Source organism: Falco punctatus, assembly GCF_963210335.1.
Source record: "Falco punctatus genome assembly, chromosome: 6".
Lineage (NCBI taxonomy): Eukaryota > Metazoa > Chordata > Aves > Falconiformes > Falconidae > Falco > Falco punctatus.
The window spans coordinates 89,755,819-89,777,071 of NC_137585.1; positions in this window are offsets into that span (position 1 = coordinate 89,755,819).

Sequence of the window (21,253 nt, forward strand, 5' to 3'; positions counted from 1 at the left end):
TCTCTCCCCATCCCCCCCAGTTTCCAGTGAACCTTGAGCACTCAACATCAATAAATGTTAAAAAGAATAATATGACCACTTTGAATTCAGGGAGTAAAAAAGGCTGCAGAAGGAAAACATTTGAAGCTGTGTGAGAGCCTGTGCCAGTGAGGCCCACCATTGCCACAGCAGACGTGTTGCCTCAACATTGCTAAACTCATGCCATCACCACAGTGAATACATTGTTAAAGGCAGGAAGATAGCATCCCACAGAAGAGGTTTAAGGCAGGAAGAGAACATCACTGCCACCGCAGAGATTTATCTATACCTTGTTAGAGGACAAAACCGACTGATGCCGTGGAGCAACGGGGGAGGCTGATCCTGCACAACTCAACCAAACCCCCGTGCATGTGCCCCGACTTGGGGTCGGGGGTTCAAGGTGCCGGGAGGCCCCTGAGGAATGTTGGACATGTACACCATTGTTGGGTGGGGGGGATGGCTGAGCAGAACAGCTTGTAACAACTCTATAAAAAACAGAACCAACTAACATGGGACAGAACGTTCCCCCACCGGACTTGAAAACCAATCGAACTGTCGGAACGTCGCAACTCCGGGGTGGTAGCTATTGCCTTGAACTCTTTCTTTTTTTCTTCTTCCTTCTTTCTTTCCTTCCTTTCTCTCTCTTTATCTCTCACTCTCTCTCTCCCTTTGCATTCACAGATTTATTGTTGGGCAAATAAAGTTCCTTGGCTCTTGACTCCATTTTGAGTCTTAATTCTGTTCCTGAGAATACAAACAGAACCACGCTCCGGTCTCAGACCAGCATGTGACAAGCTGGTACTAGGAAAGTACTCGTTCCTTCAAGGGTACAACACTAGCTGAAGCTCCAGAAACTCCAAAAAGTCTAAGCCAAAATTTCCATTGTTAGTCAGAAGTTTGTATGACAATTTGTAATTTAAGGTATTTATGAAAAGAGAAGTATAAAAGGGTGAGAATGACTTCTTTTGCAGTTTCCAAAGCTGCAAAAGTATGTAGGTCTATCACAATGTCAGTTTAGGATGTTCCATAAAATATGGAGAAAATCAGTAAATGAATGGAGGTGATGTGAGCAGAGGACAAGCGTTTTTTTGTATATTGTTTTACAGACAAAGATGCTGAACCTTTGAGAAGCAAACGTAAAATTGGACAAGAAGTATTCTTGCTGTACTTGCCTATTGTAAAACAACCTTTCAGTTTAAACTTCTTTTTCTGTATTGAAATCTACCACATTAACAATTCCATTATTTTGTTCTAGCTCCATACACAAGACAGCAAAATCCACCATCATTCATATCATATTCATAATCATGAACATGAATTCATATTCAAATACCACCAGAGGTATTATTCAAGACTGGGATTATTCAAACTGAAATTCAAAAGAGAATATAAAAGATTACTCCTCTGGTGTCACACTTTTGACTAAAAAATCCCCCTGGGTTGTGCTGCTTTTTTTTATACAACTCATAAGACTCATCTACAGCTGTTGAAGCAGGCAGACAACCTCAGTAAAATCCAAACACTGCATAAAACTACTCACACTGCAGGTTCTTGAGCCCTTACTGAGTACCTGACTCCCAAAGCCTTTCTGCCCCCGGTGCTGTTAATGGATAAAGAAATACCTAACAGCTCATCTCTGAAATCTGTGGTAACTGCCTACGATCTCCCTTTTTTTAATTTTCACTGTTCAGTCAAGATGAATGTCCAACAAAAGCCCACTCAGCGGTCCCGGATCTGGGATGTGCGCAGCCCCCTCCTACCCAGCCCTTGCCTGCCCTGGGGCAGGTGCCAGTGACAGGCAGGGAAAGCGGCTGTCTGCTGTGTGCGGTGCGTGCGTCTCGTGTCCGACACCTTCCAATGAGGAGGGGTGACCCGTGTCGCTTAGACCTGCTCTCATGCCACTTTTCACTGTGATTTCTCAGTACCTGAAAAACGTCACGGACTAGTGGGAGGGCAGCGCTGCTCAATTAAAAATCTATAGAGAAATATCTTCTGTAACGCAGATGCCAATTACCAACTTGATATTCGCATTGCGTGTAGGTTTGCAACAGCGATATGAAAGTTGCCAAGTCCCAGCCTGTTCAAATCTTTCTCAGCTCGGTTTGACACGGACCTGTCCACTGACAGCACAAAACCTCTGAGGTGTGCACGCCCGAAACAAAGCTCATGTCCCTCCTTCATATATGTCACAGACAGCTTCGCATGAAGGAACTCCCCGGAGCCTCAGTGCTGACAGATGAAATATGCTTACCTCTGCTTTTTCTTTACCCTACCTAGTCAGCACAACCCACAAGCAAGTAGGGGACAGATCAAGGAAAGTTTTTGGTAACTCCATGAAAATAAAATGAATTTACAAGCTATTCAGAAACTTTTCATCTAGATTCCTTTCCTAAAGAATCAGGCAGGTGAATAATTCTGTATATGAACAAAGAAACATATTCTTGTTGATCTTACAGATACAGAACTATGAAGTATTTCATATGCACTAATGAGGAAACCTGTGATAAGCCCGTATCTGTCAGAGTAAAAGGTTTGTTCCTTTTTTCCTACTGAGATTGTTAATTTCTTGCAGCCTTTCTTATTTACATTTTAAATAATGAAACGCCCACGAGTACCAGGCACTTTTCTATTGCTGCTCTGTGCAAAAAGAATATTAATAATGTTATTAATAAAGCTAGGAAGACTGCAATAAAATGTCTCTGTGCTTAAAACAAAGGAGCATCTTTAAGAACTCAGCAGATTTTCTGTATTATGCAGGTTTGATAGCACAAATATGATTAAAATGATCTCTGCTAGCAGATTGGAAATGCCAATTTATGTAACAGAAACTGCCTAAAGTGAAGGCACATTTGCTCAAAGAGATTACATTCCCAGTCAGTAACCAAACACTTGCTTCATTGCCTGGTCCTCAAATCCCTTCTCACTTAAGCTGCTGCAAATCAGGATGGAGTAAATGCTGCTGTGGTCTTCACCAGTGCAAACTTTATGGAGCTAGAAAATATAGGATCTATGGAGAATGTAGGTCCCTGGTGCAGAACCAGAGACGTAATCTCAGCACTATGCCAGAAGCTGCGTGGCAAAGACGGCAGTTTGATTTGTCCTCTCACCAGCTGCGGATCATGTTGGTCCCATAGTATCTTTGAAAATGTGCCCACACGATTTAGTTATAATCGATGACAGCATAACACATATGCTACACACTGGGTTGCACATCACAGGACTGAGGACTTGTGGAAACAACTGAAACAATGCTAATGTATTCTGACACCTTCATTTGGGGTGGGGGTTTCACAGCTTTTGAAATACTGCAGGTTGCCATCAGGAAAATAACTAAAAGGATACTAAATTCATGCTTCACAGTCTACACACAGCATTTTGTATCTTTCCACAACGCTAGAGGACACATTAGCTCAGGACATCAAAATCAATTTACTTCACCTTGTATGTGCTTTGTATTTTGCCTGGTCCAAAAAAAAAAAAGAAAAGAAAAACAACAACAACAACAACAACAACAAAATTACAACAAACCCAAAACATTTTCAAAGTCTGAATGGCAGCAGGAAAATGTTCAGAAATTGTTTCAGATTTTAGCTTCAACTGTATACTTTCCCTGAACAGTTGCGTACAAAGCAAAGGGACAAGGAATACAGGACAAGGATAGCTATCCTCATCTGCTAGAGGACGTGGGAAAACAGGAGTCAAGCCCAGAAAAGGCAAATAGTGGGAGCAGTCCAGCAGAAAAATAGCAAAGGAAGAAGAGGTGAAGGAGGGGAAAAAAGGGAGTGAGTCTCCTTTCCTGCCTGAAGGAGGAAGCCTGTTTTTCAGGACAGACAGGTACCTTTCTGACTCACCGATGTCTACAAATTGCCTTCCAAATTGCCGACTTTTCTGATTCACTGCTTCTCTTTCTTTTCATCCTATTCTTTGTTGTTAGGGCTTCTAAAATACAGCCACTAGGATCTGTACGCTGAATATGAGCCTGAATTAGATACCACTAAACCTGAATGCCTGAAAATTGCTGGAATCTTATTTATACTGTGCTCTCTTCCCAAGTAATAGCTTTTAACACTTGTGGTGCAGAGTGTACCACAGTTTTAGATCAATTGTTGTAAATATATAATTTATCAAGTTCTCTGTATAGACAGTCTTGTATCATCAATATATATATTAAATATATATATATGAAGCACACAGAGAAAACAGAGGAAAAAGATTATAAGACCCATGATTTATTACTGCATCCTGTGCATGCTCTTACAGCTGCTCTGCAGATTCTAACTTCAAAGCCACATTCAGCCTTTTTCCTTTTCCTTCTCTGAACTGCAGTACAGCCAGTGCACAAATCTCTCATGTATTCGAGTCCTAGGGCTGAGAGAGCAGAGGAGAGAGATCAAGATTTAGTGTGCTGGTTTTGGCTGGGGTAGATACTTTTTTTCATAGCAGTAGTATGGGGTTATGCTTTGGAGTTATGCTGAAAACATTGTTGATAACGCAGGGATGTTTTTGTTCTTGCTGAGCAGTGCTTGCACAGAACCAAGGCCCCTTCTGCCCTTCACCCCACCCCACCAGCAAGTCGGCTGGGGGGACACAGGGAGCTGGGAGGGGACATGGCCAGGACAGCTGACCCCAACCGACCAAAGGGATTTTCTATATCATATGTCATGCTCAGCATACAAACCTGGGGGAAGAAGAAGAAAGGAGGGACATTTGGAGTGGTGGTGTTTGCCTTCCCAAGTAACTGTTATGCGTGATGGAGCCCTGCTTGCCTGGAGGTGGCTGAACCTGCCTGCCCGTGGGAAGTGGTGAATGAATTCCTTGTTTTGCTTTGTTTGTGCACACAGCTTTTGCTTTACTTATTAACCTGTCTTTATCTCAACCCACAAGTTTTCTTACTTGTACTCTTCCGATTCTCTCCTTTATCCTGTTGGGGGGAGCGAGTGAGCAGCTGCGTGGGGCTTAGTTGCCAGCTGGGGTTAAACCACGACACTCAGGATGGCAGATCAAGACCCAGAAACTCACAAGAGAGAATACACTGCTGACCCTTCTTATTGCTTCTCTCTGCAGACAGTGTGTGGGTTGCATTTATCTGTTGAATTTCTGCTTGGATTGTTACATACATTCACCATACAATCTGGCAGAACCCACCTGGGACTGTGGACCCCTTCAATACTTTCATACAAACAACAGTAGGGACTGACCACCCAGCAGTATATGTCCAAGGCCAAACTCCTCGGAAGGTGCATACAGTGAAAGAGGATGAGCATCTGTGAGTCATGAAATCCGGTTTGTATTGCAGAGCCTACCTTGTGCTGACAATACTGCTAAGTTTTGCTGGAGGTCAGTCATAACACAGTCCCTACATGGACACCTGGTGCCAGTACCTAAGAAAGATGGTTGCTAATTCACTGAAGAATAGCAACCTGAGACTGGGTACCCTAGAGCAAACCCTATCCCAGCTTAGCGCCTTAGCCATTAAGTTAAAATCAGTTCCTTTGTTTTCTTTCAGATCCCCCTGAAGTAGAACAGACCGAGGATATCCTAGAGCATGGTAAGGAAGCCGTTGGCTCTAGACATGGCATCAAATATCCCAGCATCCCAAAGGGCTGAATAAAGCCTAAACCAGCTTTTCTTCTTCTTGGACAAGTGCCAAGTCCCAGTCCTAATGACTCTGTCCTAACAAATACTATGCCTATGAAAATTAAGTGCTTTAGCAGGAAAGAACAAGAAACACCAGTAAATACAGGGGATGGGTTGATCTGAGAGTCTCTTAAGATTCAGGACACTCAATTCAAACTACCATACTAAATCAAACATAGCATGGACATGGTCCCAAAGCAACATATAGTCCAAGCAATTGCTAGTCTGCAATTCAGCCTCAGCAAAATTTCTTCCTACATAACTTGATTACCAATCCAAAGCTAAAAACCAGCACCTGGAGCATCCCTAATCCATCTGGCCTTGGAGCACAGCAGGCCATTCCCTCCAGATAGCAAGGGCTAGGTGAAGTTGTGCATGTCCTTTTCTCAGTTCCTTAATGAGACAGTTCAAATGAATGAATAAACATTTGGGGGAGGTTTAAGGTTTTGGATCAGATAGTCAGCAACTCCCACAAGGAGAAAACTAGCCCTTTCAATGACTGTCAGGTTCCTCAGTCATCTCAAATGTCATGAAATGGTACTCAAATATTTAAAGGTATGCTAGCAGCTTCTAAACATGGGCTGCATCCCAGGCTCTGGCAGACTGTGCCCCAGTGTGCGGCACTTTCTAGTATGACTTCACGAGCAACGTACGAGTGTTTCCTGGGAAGAAGAAAAAGAATTTCTCAAGAGAAACACACCGATGCAAGAACATTATTTCTGACATCAGTTCAGGGCCATTCAGAATGAGAATGATAGTGTACAAAAAGCAGGGGATTTTACACTACAATAAAAAAAATCAGTACACAGATGAATGAGTGATATTGCCAAAAACAGTATGAAGCTATGAAGCTCTTACAGGTAATTGTAACCAAAACCAGCTGGGTGGGCTGAACTTTCAAGTGGGAGAAGTGTTCCTGCAATCAGATAAATAGAAGTCTGAAAGATAAGCTATACATGGCTGAGTGACCTACGTTTTTAGTCAAGGTTGTCAATCATGCTGGGTTAAAATACATGTAAAGACTGTAAACTGCTTTCAGAAATGCCTGAGAGTCCACTGCACGTTTTAACAGCTCATCTGATTTAAGGACTAGAGATATACCCTTCTCCCATAAATGATTGCAAACAACACTGTTCGATGAAATATTAATGGTGTACAAGTCATCTGCAAACATTATGTGTTCAAACTGCTATGATGTTCAATGAAGTACATCTGTAAGTGACAGCATATATATATATGAAATAATTGTGATCGAAAAGAAGACCCTGAGAATACTCTGAATGTGTAGAAGAAGAATCAAAAACTGCTTTGGGGACTGTTGCTTGCCATTCAATGTAAACATTGAATCAGTGAATACTTGTTACAAAAGCTGTAGATTTCAAAACATTGAACACAAAGATTCACAGCCACAGGGGAAGCACCAAAACCAACAACAGAGAAACATCTCCAAAGGGCAAGAAAGCCTTTTGGATTCTTACAGACTGCCTAATGACTTCATATGAAGCACAATGAGGCATGGAAATTTCTTTCTACCCATCTCAAAGAAGGAGCTCTTTTGTATGACTGGGTTCAACACTCATGGACACAACTTCTTTCTTCAGAAGTATTTCATGCAGGTAAAATGTAGATGCGTCAACTTTATAAAATATATAGGTGTATATGTCTATGTGCAGGAACACAAGCTGGAAGAAGAGAGCCTTCTTCCTTTCAGCATGGTGGAAATAAGAGCCTGACTGGATACAGATTAATTTCTAAGTAGCGCAAAAGCTTCTGGACAGTGTTAGTTAAATGACTTTTACTGTGTCATCATGACCAAACTACAAAGTTCTGAAAGCATAAATGGCTTTGCTGACTTGTGTTAATTGAAGATGCTCACATTGCTTCTCCAAGCACTCAAAAACGCAGCAATAGGTGCCAGGGAAAGTCCATTAAATAACACAAGAACCTGTAGGTACTCAGAGTTAATAATCGCTTTTGTCAAAGAAGAAAAGATGCCAGATCTAATACAGTGTGACAGAGAAACAGCTTTGCAGTAATAGTAAGTTTTTAAGAAAAGATTTGTACATTATAACAGAACATGGAGTTATGATCATCTAATCTGACTTTTTGTATACCAAATACCATCAAACCTGATCCACTCATCAAGCCCACAACTTCCTGGTGAGCAGTGTGGCTTTCTTAGGGACTTCAGGCCAGATTTAAAACATCAGGAACAAAATTCCTGATAATTATTGTTATTTATACTTTTTTTTTTCTGCCTCTGATTAGCTGTGGCATCCCACTATGCTTTTTTAAAAATAGATCAAAGGAACTTTTGCCTCAGAATCCTTTTCCCTGTATAAGTACTTCTTGACCTTGGCAAAGATAAAATAAAATTTCTCTAACCTCCTCATGAAAGCAGGCTTTCTAGGACTGATACTGTTCGTACAGCATTTCCCTAATTCTGTCCAAGATCTCAACTTCCCTTTGAAGTGTTTCAGTGTTTTGTGGGTTTCATTAAAGCTGGAGAAGTAGTAATAACACCTTCTTATGTCTCTACTTGATGTTTCCCCACTTTCTAATCAAAAGACGACGAGCATTTTTTACAACTGCACCATCCTGAAAATTCATTATGAGAAGAGGAAACACCATTTTTTCAGAAGGGTGTTGAGGAAGGCACAGGGCTGAGTAGGAGGAACTGGCAGTGCATTGCTCATTCTGATACAGTGTGTTAATCTCCTCCTTTCCCCTATTTCTTATCCTCTCTTTTCAAACCCTATAATCTCTCCAAAACATATGGAAAAGTGTCATAAGTGTGTGCAATTTGGAAAATGGCAGCAGCTTTTCTAATGTAAGGCTGTAACTCAGTGTCATGACCAAGATGGGCTTGTTTTCCTCCCTGATGCTTAGACACTTTCTGCCTCTGGATTACTCTGAACATTCCCTTTTCCACACTTAGATGCAATTGCATCATATTTAACACTTCTACTAGTAATTTTCTTTCCCTTCTACTGATGTGTAATTTCATCCAGAGGAATAGTCTGTTTTTCTGAAATACCTCTCACATCAAGGTCGTTTTTTAATGATCCCCAGTAACTTCCTAAGAGATACATTCTCTCTTTTTTTTTTTTTTTTTTACTTTTCTGTTCTTGTTCTTTTCTGCAATTGTTAGCATCTCTTTTTAACTTGTTGTTTCTTTTCCTCAGTGTTACCCTCTCCTTTCTTCAGCTGTTCTTTGCTTTTTCTTTAAACACTTAGGTTTTCAAATTAACTTTGATCTCTGTGTGTGGGTTGTCCTGGATAATGCTGCTTTTTATCTCTGTTGCATGTCTGCACCTTTTTCTCCATTAATCTTCTAAACCTATAAATTATTGCAGAACATATTTCTATCTTTCCCTCACTGCTTCTAGCCACAGAGAATTCCCACTGACTTTAGACTTAGTACTTTAAATTGTCCAAGACTTTTATCTTTCTCAGCTTTTTGAGAAAGGCTGTTAATATTTTAGGGCTGTATTTTGACCTCAGAGAAACACCTGCAACTCCAAGTGTCTTCAGTGGGACTCTGTTAGGCATCTTTCAGGGATGAGTTCGGCCTTCAGTCCACTCAAGTTACAATATGCTCCAGTGCACTATGTTCTCTCCACTGTCATGGTATATCCATATATAAACTCAATTATGTTGAATCTCGTTTTGGGACACGGGGAGCCACATCTTCTTGCAAGTTAGGCCTGTGAAACAGCAAAAGAGCCATTCCATTAAAAAAATAAAAATTAAGGCAAAATCTTTTTTGGAATGTCTAGAACTACAAAGAAAATATAAATAACAAACACATCAAACTATGCAGCATATAATTATTTTGTCATTTGGTAATTAAAGGGTGAGGATGAATTTTGAACTAGTGACAACATAAAAAAGCTGAATTCTTCAGCCTGGGCTCCATTAGGAGGATGAAGAACTGCTCACAACCCTGGCCATTTTTGGTTCATGAAAACATCCTTTTCATCCACAAAGCCTTCCAGTGATTTAAGATGGGAGAAATATCTTTTGGGTATGCAGAGAGCACTTGTGTTACAGTACCTGATGCCAGGTGCCCCTATGACGCTGGCAAGTATTGGGCATTGATTTGTGCATAATTGCAAAACCCTACCAGATAAATGTTTACATATGTTTGAATTGCTTGTTCTCAGCTGTGCATTATGTTTCTCGAAAAAAAGAGGTAACATGACACTTCTTAGAAAAATGGGAGATAGAGCTTTCTTTCTGAGGAGCAGTACATGTGTTCAGATGGAGAACAGATGGAGCAGTCAGTCCTCAGCCCTCAGAAGTGATGGTAAGAGTCCTCAGGAGGACCAGAAGGGACAGTACAGAGTTTGCTGCAACACAGAAAGTTTGTGAGTTAGCTGAATGTAAGCCTGAATGCAAAAACTTGCAGCAAGCAGAGGAAATGGGTTATAAGACATTTTTATTGCTAGTCACTTTGAGATTGTGTTACTTAGAAAGCGATTGAAGCTTGTATTTCTAATATAACCAAGCTTTGGTGGCTTAAAGGTTTTTGTTTGGGAGCTCACTAGAGGGAAACATCTAAGTGGATCCCCTTCAAAGTTCTGGCCAGTTCAAGGTCCTGGTTGGAAAATCTCTCCTTCCACCACTCCGCATGTTTTACTAATGTGTGACAACACATGAAGGAGGAGCTCCGTGCCCAACAAGCTGGAAAAGCCAAGTTAAAGAGAATTCAGGATCTTCATTCCCTGTGCATCAAAGCACTATGGCACAGTGCATGTAGTATGCAGGTTTTCAGCTCGCTGGCTGCACAGGCATAAGCATGGGCACATGCCCCACATTTCAATTTGCCTCCCTGACCTGAGGTCTTAGCCTCTCCTGATCTCTCTAAGACCTGCTAGGTGATAAACTCTAATGCTTGAGAATCAGGACCGTCTCTGTTAATTTCTCCATCTGATGACTTCTCCAGGGAAAGAACAGATTCATCAAAAACATTCAATTTGGGGTCTATACTGCTTGAGGGCTCTCCAGACAGCAGCAGGACCATTTTTCACAATTTTCCAGTTTCAGACATGGCCTTAATATTAAATTATATTTTCCTTGAAGAGAAAAACATTGGTTTATGCTAATTGTGACTGTAAAACAAAGGGAAGTCACTATAATGTGAAAGTGGATTCACATGCAAACATACTTGGAAAATAAAAGTGCTAAATTACACTTTATTGCATTAGCTAACTATGTACAATTCAGTTTTTATAACAATGATATATTGAACTAATACAGATTTTCACAGGCTTGAATGAATTCTGTGCTGAATCAGGAAGGCACTTTTTACTATTTTCTGAAAGTGACTGAGCTGCTGGTCTCTTCATTAAGGCGGCAATTAATACTTCCCCGATTGTTTCACACAGTTAAGGGATATGCCATACATAAACAAATTCTTTTCATTGACGTAAGGATAATTTTACTCCATGTTGTCTCTATCTTCTGAAACAGCTTGAATACCAATTGCTTGAAATAATAAACTCATTTAAAGAAAAACCTCTAAGCAAGTTTGTACTAGTAATCATCACTTAATCTCCAAATCCATTTACTTTTGGGGGGTGATACAGATGCTGTTTATCAAATGCCATGATTCAAGATTATTTCTCTTCACAGTGGACTTCAGAGCTCAGGATATCCATTTCTCTCAATGACAGAGTAAACATTCTTAGAACAGGTTCAATCTTCATGATGTCAGATAAAAGTTGGTTCTATTCAATTATAATTTGGGATTCAGGAAAGACTGAAATGATTGCTAGCTATGAGTAAATCCTTTAAATTGTCAGATTATGCTTGTTTTGTTGACATCTTTAATAAATCAGATCAGATATTTACATTTTTCTATTCAGAATGGAAACTACTGAATATTTAAGAGATCTGTGTTTGCACCTTCCTAAAATTCTGTATTATATAAATAAAGCATAATCACCTATTCCCTGTGCCAAACCTGACTTTATGGTTACCACATGAAGAGATATTGTACAGGGAAATTAATAGTGTCTTGGCTATACTCCTGGTTCTATAGTAACATTTTCTAAAAGTAAAATTGATAGCATTTAATTTTAAGAACAAAAAGCAGATTAATCATAGTTTGAATAGGACATAAGCTCCTTTGAAATTCTTGCCACAGTTTCTCAGCCCTTGTAAATCAGCTCTTGATTTTTTACATGTTTATTACTCCCTCCAACCTAGCCACAGGCCCAAAAGAGTTGTTTTTAATAACAATAATAATTTCAACACAATCACCATGTTTTCCTCCATGTCTTTTTTACTTTTGAACACAAAACAGAAATACTATTAATTTAAAATAATGATTAATTTTGGGGTTTGCCTTCTTGGGATAACATTGTTATTAATATAGAAGGAAAAAAATCTTAAAAAATACCATTGTGGTATTCAGTTAAAACAAAAAAAAAATATTTTAGTCACTAGCTCACTTGATTTTGTTCATACAGACTTTGAAATCAGTTTAAGGGAACAACATTTATCTATGGTCAGTTGGTAGGGACTAGCTTACAGTCACGTTGTCCAGACCACTATACTGTTCCGCTGGCATGGAACATGTATATCCATGATGTGCATCATCTGGCACACACAGTGGCACAGGATTTGTTAGCCTATAACGTTTAGCATGAATAGAAGGCCCCCTGTTACAGACCATATGATCTCTCTCTACTCATCTGTATAACTCATGGCATCACCCTGCTTTTGTGAAAGGACCACCCTCTCATGCAGGTCTTTGGAGAATATTTACCATGTATTACTGGAGCGTATTGCCTGCTGTCATTTTTCCAGCACCTGATGTTCAGAAAGCCTGGATAAGATGTGGTTTATCCTTCAGAAAAGGGTTTCACTAAGTTGGAAAGGCCTTATCAGCACACAACAACAGTCCAGGGCGCTCACTCTGACAGTGGGCACAACCAGATACAACCAGAGAATGTAAGAAATTAAAACCTAGTAGCACTTCCCAAAAATGCTTTCCTCACCTCCAAAAAAAGGGACATCATTAAACAAATTAATAAGTTTTGATGGATTTTTTTTTGTTTTGTTAATGTCTCCAGTAGCAAGGCATTTCACAGACTCATTATCCACTGTTTGAAGAATGCCTGCCTTTCATTTATCTTGGGACTGCTATTTTCCAACTTCATTTCATTTCTCCAAGTCCTTGTATCAAAAGAAACTGTAATCAGTGACTATCTATCCTCTCAGTATCACTTTTTATCGTACAGGCTTCTAAATAGCCTTCTCCATTTGTCTCTTTTCCATCTAGAAGAGTCTAGGTCCACTTGGTTCATTCTCATAGAGTAGCTGTTAATCACTGGAGGAACAAACTACTTCACCAGCAGGAATGGAGGCTGGTTTTGCTGGCGATTTTTCCAGCATCTCATGCTTTTGTTCATGGTCACAGCTCTAAGCAGTTTCCCTTTCCTTTTTCCTGAGGCCTGGAGGAGTAGTTTGCACATGAAGGAGTGGGTTGCAACACACAAGTGGGAGGGCAATCACCAGTTGCAGGACTGTCAGGAGAGCGGGACAGTATCACTGAGCATCACTCAGGATCCAGTGGTTGCAGCAATGATGCATCCCACTCTCAGTCACCAAGGAGGTGACCTGGGACAGCAGGGCTGTTGCTGAACAAAGCGTGGCCGTCCTAGTTCTATGCCCTGTACACATGGGTGGTGAGGTGCAGTGGAAGTGGAGTGGGGTGGCTCTGGAGCTTGTCTCAGTCTCTTGGTGCTGTGCTGTTGCAGTGCTCATCTACTGTCCATTAAAGGCTGTTCCCTTGCATGATCTCTGTCCTTTATGGAGGTTTCATGAACTCCCTTTCATGGCCTACTGAGGCATTATTGCTGGAGGACTTCTTCAGGTGGGAAGAGTGAGACACGGTGCACTGTCTGCAAGGGGCACCCTGTGGAAGGAGTTACTCTTCTTCACAACGATTTTTTCCTGCCAAAAGATCTACTTGTATTGTAGTGGATGAGGGAAAGGCTGTGGATGTTGTCTACCTGGACTTTAGTAAAGTGTTTGACGCCATTTCATACAAAATTCTCCTGGAGAAACTGGCAGCTCACGGCCCGGGTGGGTGTACTGTACCCTGGGCTAAAAGCTGGCTGGCCGGCCGGGCCCGGCGGGTGGTGCTGAGCGGAGTCACATCCCGCTGGCGGCCGGTCACAGGGGGTGTCCCCAGGGCTCCGTGCTGGGGCCAGCCCTGTTTCATGCCTTTATCAATGACCTGGGTGAGGGCACCGAGCGCACCCTTGGCCAGTTTGCAGGTGACACCGAGCTGGGGGCAGTGCTGATCTGCTGGGGGGCAGGAGGCTCTGCAGAGGGGGCTGGGCAGGCCGGGCCGATGGGCCGAGGCCACTTGTAGGAGGTTCAACAGGGCTCAGCGCCGGGTCCTGCCCCTGGGTCACACCAGCCCCACGCAGCGCGACAGGCTGGGGCAGGGGGCTGGGAACTGCCTGGGGGGAAAGGGCCTGGGGGGGCTGGGTGACAGCCCTGGGCAGGAGCCAGCAGGGTGCCCGGGGGGCAGGGCGGCCAACGGCATCCTGGCTTGTGTCAGGGACAGTGTGGCCAGCAGGACCAGGGCGGTGATCGTCCCCCTGCACTGGGCACTGGTGAGGCCACAGCTCGATCACAGTTCAGTTTTGGGCCCTTCACTACAACACAGACATTGAGGTGCTGGAGCATGTTCAGAGAAGGGCAACGGAGCTGGTGAAGGGTCTAGAGCACAAATCTTATAAGGAGCAGCTGAGGGAACTGGGGTTGTTTAGCCTGGAGAAAAGGAAACTCAGGGGGGACCTTATCAATCGCTACAACTCCCTGACAGGAGGCTGTAGGCAGGTGGGGTTGGTCTTTTCTCCCAGAAAACTAGCAACAGGATAAGTGGAAATGGACTCAGATTATGCCAGGGGAGGTTTAGATTGGATATTATGAAAAAATTTCTTCCCGGAAAGGTTTTCCAAGCTTTGGAACAGGCTGCCCAGGGAGGTGGTGGAATCACCATCCATGGAAGTGTTTAAAAACCACATAGATGTGACGCTTAGCAACATGGTTTAGTGGTGGACTTGGCAGTCCTGGGTTAACAGTTGGACTTGATTTTAAAGGTCTTTTCATGATTCTGTGATTCTATGATTTTATGTTCAAGGAGAAACTGAGATTAAAGTAACAAGTCTGCGGTGTGGACATCCAGAAATAGAGCCCTGCAGAGAAACAGAAAGAAAAACAACATGACAGTGAGGATGAGCCTCTTGTTTCAAAATGCTACAGAAAGAGAAAATCAGATAGACTGGCAGTTACATGACCTTTAAGCCAAATATGTGTGTATGGCAAGAAGATCTGTCTCCTAAGACCAAAGAGACATTGACTTCTCCAGTGCCCTCACAAGCTTGCTGACTTCTCCTGGGAAAATGACCACCCATCAGTGAGCACATCTGTGTAGTTCCGTTTGCATGTTAATTTTGTCCACCTCCTATCCTGTTTTCATTCTGTCTGCCCTTTATCATCTCCAGGTTTTCAGAATTAGAACAGGAGACAGAAAACAGTGCTAAACACTCTTAACTGCACACACAGGATTAGGGCCACACAACAAAACACAGATCTATGAGCTGATTAAAATCCCATAACAGTTATTTGATAATTTTTTTTTAGTGCGATTACTCTCATCAAATTGGCAGTAATTTATCTGTGTGTTTAGATAAGAAGAGTTTTCCCTACAGTTCCCAAGAATTAAATGTCAAAATGGCTGCGTGAGGAAGGAACCTCCTGTTAGATGTGGCCAAACAGGAATGTTTCACTGGCTGCATCAGAGCCAGTTACTGTCAAATACTTCTGATGGAGGGACCTACGCGTGTAAAACAGAATTCAAGAGGCTGAATGGCCCCGACAGCCTTTTTGCACTGAGGTTGCTAGTTTAAAGCAAGTTCCAGTCAAGAATAATTGAACTCAGTTCAAATGAGATTGTTACTCCTTAGCTCTGTGAAATGAGGTAGATGATCACAGCCCGTTTCCCATTAGCCTAACTGTCTGCTTTACTAAAACCACCTGCACAATTGAAACTAATTGGAGCCCTCAACAGCAGTATCAAAGGAGAGGACACAATTAAATAGTAATGGATTATGAACTATATCCTCCCCCTAAAGACACGATACCTTTAGACACTGGCAGTGAGTAAGCTCGCCTGGCTGGCGCTTGGAGCGGGACTGTGTTTACACCAGTGGGCTGCCAGTCAAGATCCAGTCACAAGCAGAGATGTAAGTTTATGCAAAAATGAACATTAATAAGGATATATTTATTCAGCTAGAATATAGGCAAGCCTAAAGCGGTGGAAAACACATACTACTCTATTTCAATTGAAGGGATCAAAGTGATATGAGCCCTAAAGCTATCAGAAGGCCATCAGACACAAATCTCGTGAGGGCCTCTTAAACTCCCTTTCCTCCAGGGACTCATGTAAAGTCGGTGCAGCAATAAAAAGTGAACGGTATTGACTCATAAAGCGGCATATTTAGAGCAGGCTGAGAATGTGTAGATACGGTGCTGCTGCTGGCAAGGCCAACCTCTGACCAAGAACCAGGCTGCTTTCACCGGTCAGTGGGAGCTGGACGGCAGAGGTCTGGCGCAGTTCTGGCAGAAACAGTTCCTCTTCTTAGCTCTCGCTGCTGTGATTACTGAAAAGGATTTATCCTAAAAACAAATTGCACCTTGGCCTAGAGCGCTGGTTCAGGCCTTCCCCAAGCCTGCTGTTTTCTCATTCTCTTCTTTTCACTGTTCGTTCAGGCTTCTGCTGCTGCCTTCCCACATCTCAGCTCTCCCAGGCAGCACATGTGGCGCTGCCATACCATCCTCCCCCTGTTTGCTGCCTTCCCCGAAGAAGGGTGCTTTCTGATGATTTCAGGATTCCCGTCACTGCCCTCTCACTCCCTTTTCCTTTGAGATACCCCCACCACCCCCTAACCCTACTACTGCCAGCTCAGCTGGTGGCAGAATGGGATGCACAAACAACCTTTCAGTAGCCAAGGCTAGCACTCCCCGTTTGATTACCTTCTTCAGACAACTGGTTCATACATAAAGACAAACTAGCACAAACAATTGGTCTGCAGAGACTGGAGAGGGAAGGTGACTGAGGCCTGGGTGAAGTTTGTGCTCTGCTCTCTGTAGTTAAAAGTACTCAGCTCTGGCCAGTTGCGTTCATCTTGCGCTCTGTTCCGCTGCTGCTCAAAGAGCAGTGTATAAGAATGGCATGAGCATGTTATTCAAGGGCTGGATCTTAAGGAATTGTTTTGTAGACCCATTAAAAAATGCTGTTGTTGGCTTTTACAGATATATGAGCACCTGTGCTTCTCTGTTACTCTGTTTAATATGGCAGTTTGTACTTCAAATTTCTACAGGGTGCTTTTTTCTAAGGGCTGTAAAATGATTAACAGGCAAAACCAAAGAAAATTTCATACCACAGCTGGGAGGAAGAGAAGTAAAACTTTTCTGCTTGGGTAGCTCTTTTTCCCTCACTCCAGGCCAGTTTGGAGTTCAGATCTTCAACTCTAGAGCCAGGACTGAATGCCAGACATCTTTCCCTGCACTCTAACAAATATCAAGCTGTTGCTCTGTCTGTAGTTGGTACCTTAAAGGGGTTGATGCTCTGACACAGCAGAGAGAATCATTTACTGTATTGTTCTGCCTAGAAATATGACAGTTCAAAGCATACTACTTTGTGCTGCTTCAGATTTTTCTGTGTTCGTTCAACAGAGAATTGCTACTCACCAACAACCTCTGTTCAATAACATAAAATATCTCTAACGCAGCTGGAGTGATATCTGTCAATGTATCGACATGCACAAGCCATGAAGTAGTTCAAAATAAATTGTAGAAAATTTAAAACCCAGCTTCTGATTCCAGATAATGGATTTGCAAGACAATGTTTGCTTTCAGAGCACTGGTTTAAGATGCATCAGACAGGCGCTCTCTAGGATGCACATGAAGGCCAGATTTCTCAGAAGTGATTTGAGTGCAGACCTGCTCCTGATGTGACTCTTACAGTCAAATTTTCAGTTGACTCATTTAGCAAACTGAGTTGCTTTGAAAGTCCAGCCCTGGATGTGGATGATTGATAAATTGATTTTAAGCCCCCACCCTTTTTTATAAAAAGGAAAGAATGCGAGAAATAGCCAAAGATCAACTGCAAATTGCTTTTCCTTAAAAAAAATAAAATAATTTCTGCACTGCTGAAGAGGTGGTGAACTAAGCACCTGTAGACTTTCCCTCACATCCACTCTTTGATTATTTTAGGATAGAGAGGTTATTATACTAGTGAGTTTTCTAAAGCATGATTCTGCTCCTATCATACTCCATCATAAATTTAAAAAAATTTTAGTAGGAAAAGAAATCACCGGAAAAAAAAAAAACGAACGCAAAAAAACAACCATGAAAAAATGCCTAGGCTTGGACATGAAAAATCCCCTGCGTGAATTAAAAGTGAATGGTCTTACAACTGAATACTCAACCGACTGAATATCTTTAGAGTTTAACAAGATTTCCTTTTCAGCTGACGGTTTCTTTCATCTCCCTGATAGTGAATGTAGATGGTATCCTCTCAGCAGATTGTTTAGGTGTTAGCAAAGAGATAAACAACAACAATGGCATCAGCAAGGCAAGTATGAGTCAGCTGTGGCAATGCTCCTGTTATTTGGAATTTTGCATGAGGAACAACTGCTGGTTTATTTCTCAAGGGTCATCAAAGATAAAGTCTGCAAGCAATAACAACTTTCTTACAGCTCTCCGTTCATTTTCTGCAGCAGAGCAGAAAAAGAAAGAGATGGTATTATATATCCACCGTTCATTTCTGTCTTGAATTGCCTTATAGAGTAAAATCTTCACTCTACCATGGTTATCAAACTATTTTTCCCTAATCAACAGATGTGTGACTTCAGTCTAATCAGATCAGAATAGATATGAGGATGAGTTATGTTTACAAATATTTTCATTTTTAAAAGTAAAAAAATACTGCTGGAATGACAGACACATTTATACTAGCAATGTAAAAATGTATTTTTACAAGACTCCTATGTTCTTGTCTGCATCTCAGAATAAAACACGAACAAAAAAATAGCGTTATCTAAAATGAAGACTTAAGAGGACTAACTAAGGCAAATACATTTCATTGAAATGTTTCTTTATTTAGGATATTGCTAGCAGATCACACATCACTTTGCAATTATATTTGCAGCCCTTGTGAACTTTTTAACCAAAGCACAAAATCTATGTGAAGTTTGCTCCAGCATCTTGATATTTGTGCTTAGTGAATCTATATATGGCATTATTCAAGTCTGCCTTTCACTTTGATTAAATTCCTTATTTAAGGAAAATGCATCAAGTTCTAGTTGTTCTTTTAAAGAAACCAGGAGACAATGTAGCAAAAAAACCTGATCAACTGTTCCAATTTAAAAAGCATGCAGTAGAATCATTAGAAGATGGAGTTACGTGTCTTTAGAATACATGGTAATAAATAAATTAAATCACCCAGAACAAATAGCACCAGCTGCTTCACAGATAAATATAGAAACTTGGAAACATAAAGGATAAACTACTTCAACCTAAAATAAAGGAAAGAAAACAGTAAGAGGCAGTGAAATGTTGTCTTAGTCTGAAAAGCCTTGTTTCCCATTTATTTTGTACTGAATGCATTTACTTCTCTTTCATGCTCTTCCCTCTCTGCACTCAGTGCATACTAAACAGTATAGGATGAACTGTATGATGATGCATTTAAACTTGATCGTACCTAAGCTTACTTGTGGTTTTTGGAGACAAAGGTTATATTCAATTTTGGAAAATTCTTTCTCCTTTCCCTCTCCTCCCATTAGCATCTAAAATGTCATTTGTGAGTTGGTTTTCTCCCCACTTTATTGACCATTCTCATGGCAAAAGGAAGAAAGCTGAAAGATAATTAGATTTTGAGTCTGGGTGAGTAATTTTAAGAGCTTTGAAAGGCTGACTCCAGGATATATTTTATGTCAAACTCAGCTTTATTCATTCAATATAAAAGGCTGCATATTACAAGACAGGATGGCTCAACTTCACAGGGTTATGGAAAGGCAAGGGGGTGACATATTCAGAGCTTAATTATATCAGCCTTAATTGGAGCTGCATCATCATAAAGTCAACATGTTAAAGTTGAAAAAACTGATCTTTCAGCAAGAAAAAGCAACCAGTTGTTTAAAAAGATGCCAATTAACGGAAGCTGAGAGTAACAGAACCTTTTACACCAGGAAACGTACACGTCAACAAAACAAAACAAAACACAAAAAAAGCCTCATCTTGTCAAAACTTACCTCGAAAAGAATAGATTTCCAGTTTTGTCACAAATAAAGTAAAAAAATTATACAACCTCCCAATTTTTTTCTATAAAATATCAGTTAGTAAAGGTCATAATATTTCCTTAGTAAAATATTACCACAAAACCCTGGGAGTTAGCATATCTTCTTTGCACTTGCTACAGATAGAAGATAAAAGAGCACAAAGTCAACACTTTTGCCATAGAAAATGGTTACTCAGAAGAGCACTGTTTTTCTGAGAAACTTGGTGTTGTGTGCAAAGAGTTACTGCTCATCTAAATCTGGCCACGACACGCAGCTGCCATATTCTCAGGTAGTGAATCAGTTTATGGAAGGCACCTAATAACTGGCTCTCTGAGTTGGAACAACTTGGATATCCTTCCATTCTGCCAGTTACACTGATGTAAACGCTTTGACAGTGCTGCAATACTAAGTCACAAACTGTGACAAGTTGGAGAAAAAGAATCATCTTAGTGAAGGTTCGAACTTTCTCCCTGCAGTTTATTCGTTTCCTCCATCTGAACTGGACTGTAAGTTCTGTGTTCAAGATGTAAAATACTAAATCCCCCTTAACATGCTTTAATTTTCCTGGTTATATTCATCTATAACACCTCAAATATTTTTTCACATACCTCAAAACTTTCATTTTTTCCCCATACTTATTAACTGCTATGAGGTCTTCAATCTTTTCTCAGAACTTCTTCAAAACCTCTAATCCTTTCTACACCCTCTAGACCTTTCACGTCATTCTCATTTTCTCAGTTCTTTCAGGTCTTCTAGTAACAAAAAAGCATCATTCACTCCTCTAAACTTCAGCTATGCAAAAGTTCAGTTGTCTAAACTGGTCACCCTCCAGTCACTCTTTGATTGTAGAAACAGGCAGATCCAAAGGGTGATGTGTTTGCTCTTAAGACAGGGGAGCTTCTTTTGATGTGTCAACTTTAAGACATGTAAAGTTAGGCGAGATGGATACTACTCACAAGACCTATATTCGACCACATCCAGCCCTTCACCATTTTGCACTCTGTATTTGCAATTCCAGTTATAAAATGGGGCTATAAACCCACTACAGGGAAAGTTAGATGCCAAAATGTTTGCTTCATTTATGTGGAGTATTTTCATGATGCACTTCTTTTGTATAAATAGCTCAGCTTTCATTGCCTTATTTTGCTCCAATATCAGATTACAAATTCATGTCTAATTTGCTGTCCTCTCCCTTCCCCAAGGTCTCTTTTAGCTTTACTGCTCTTTCC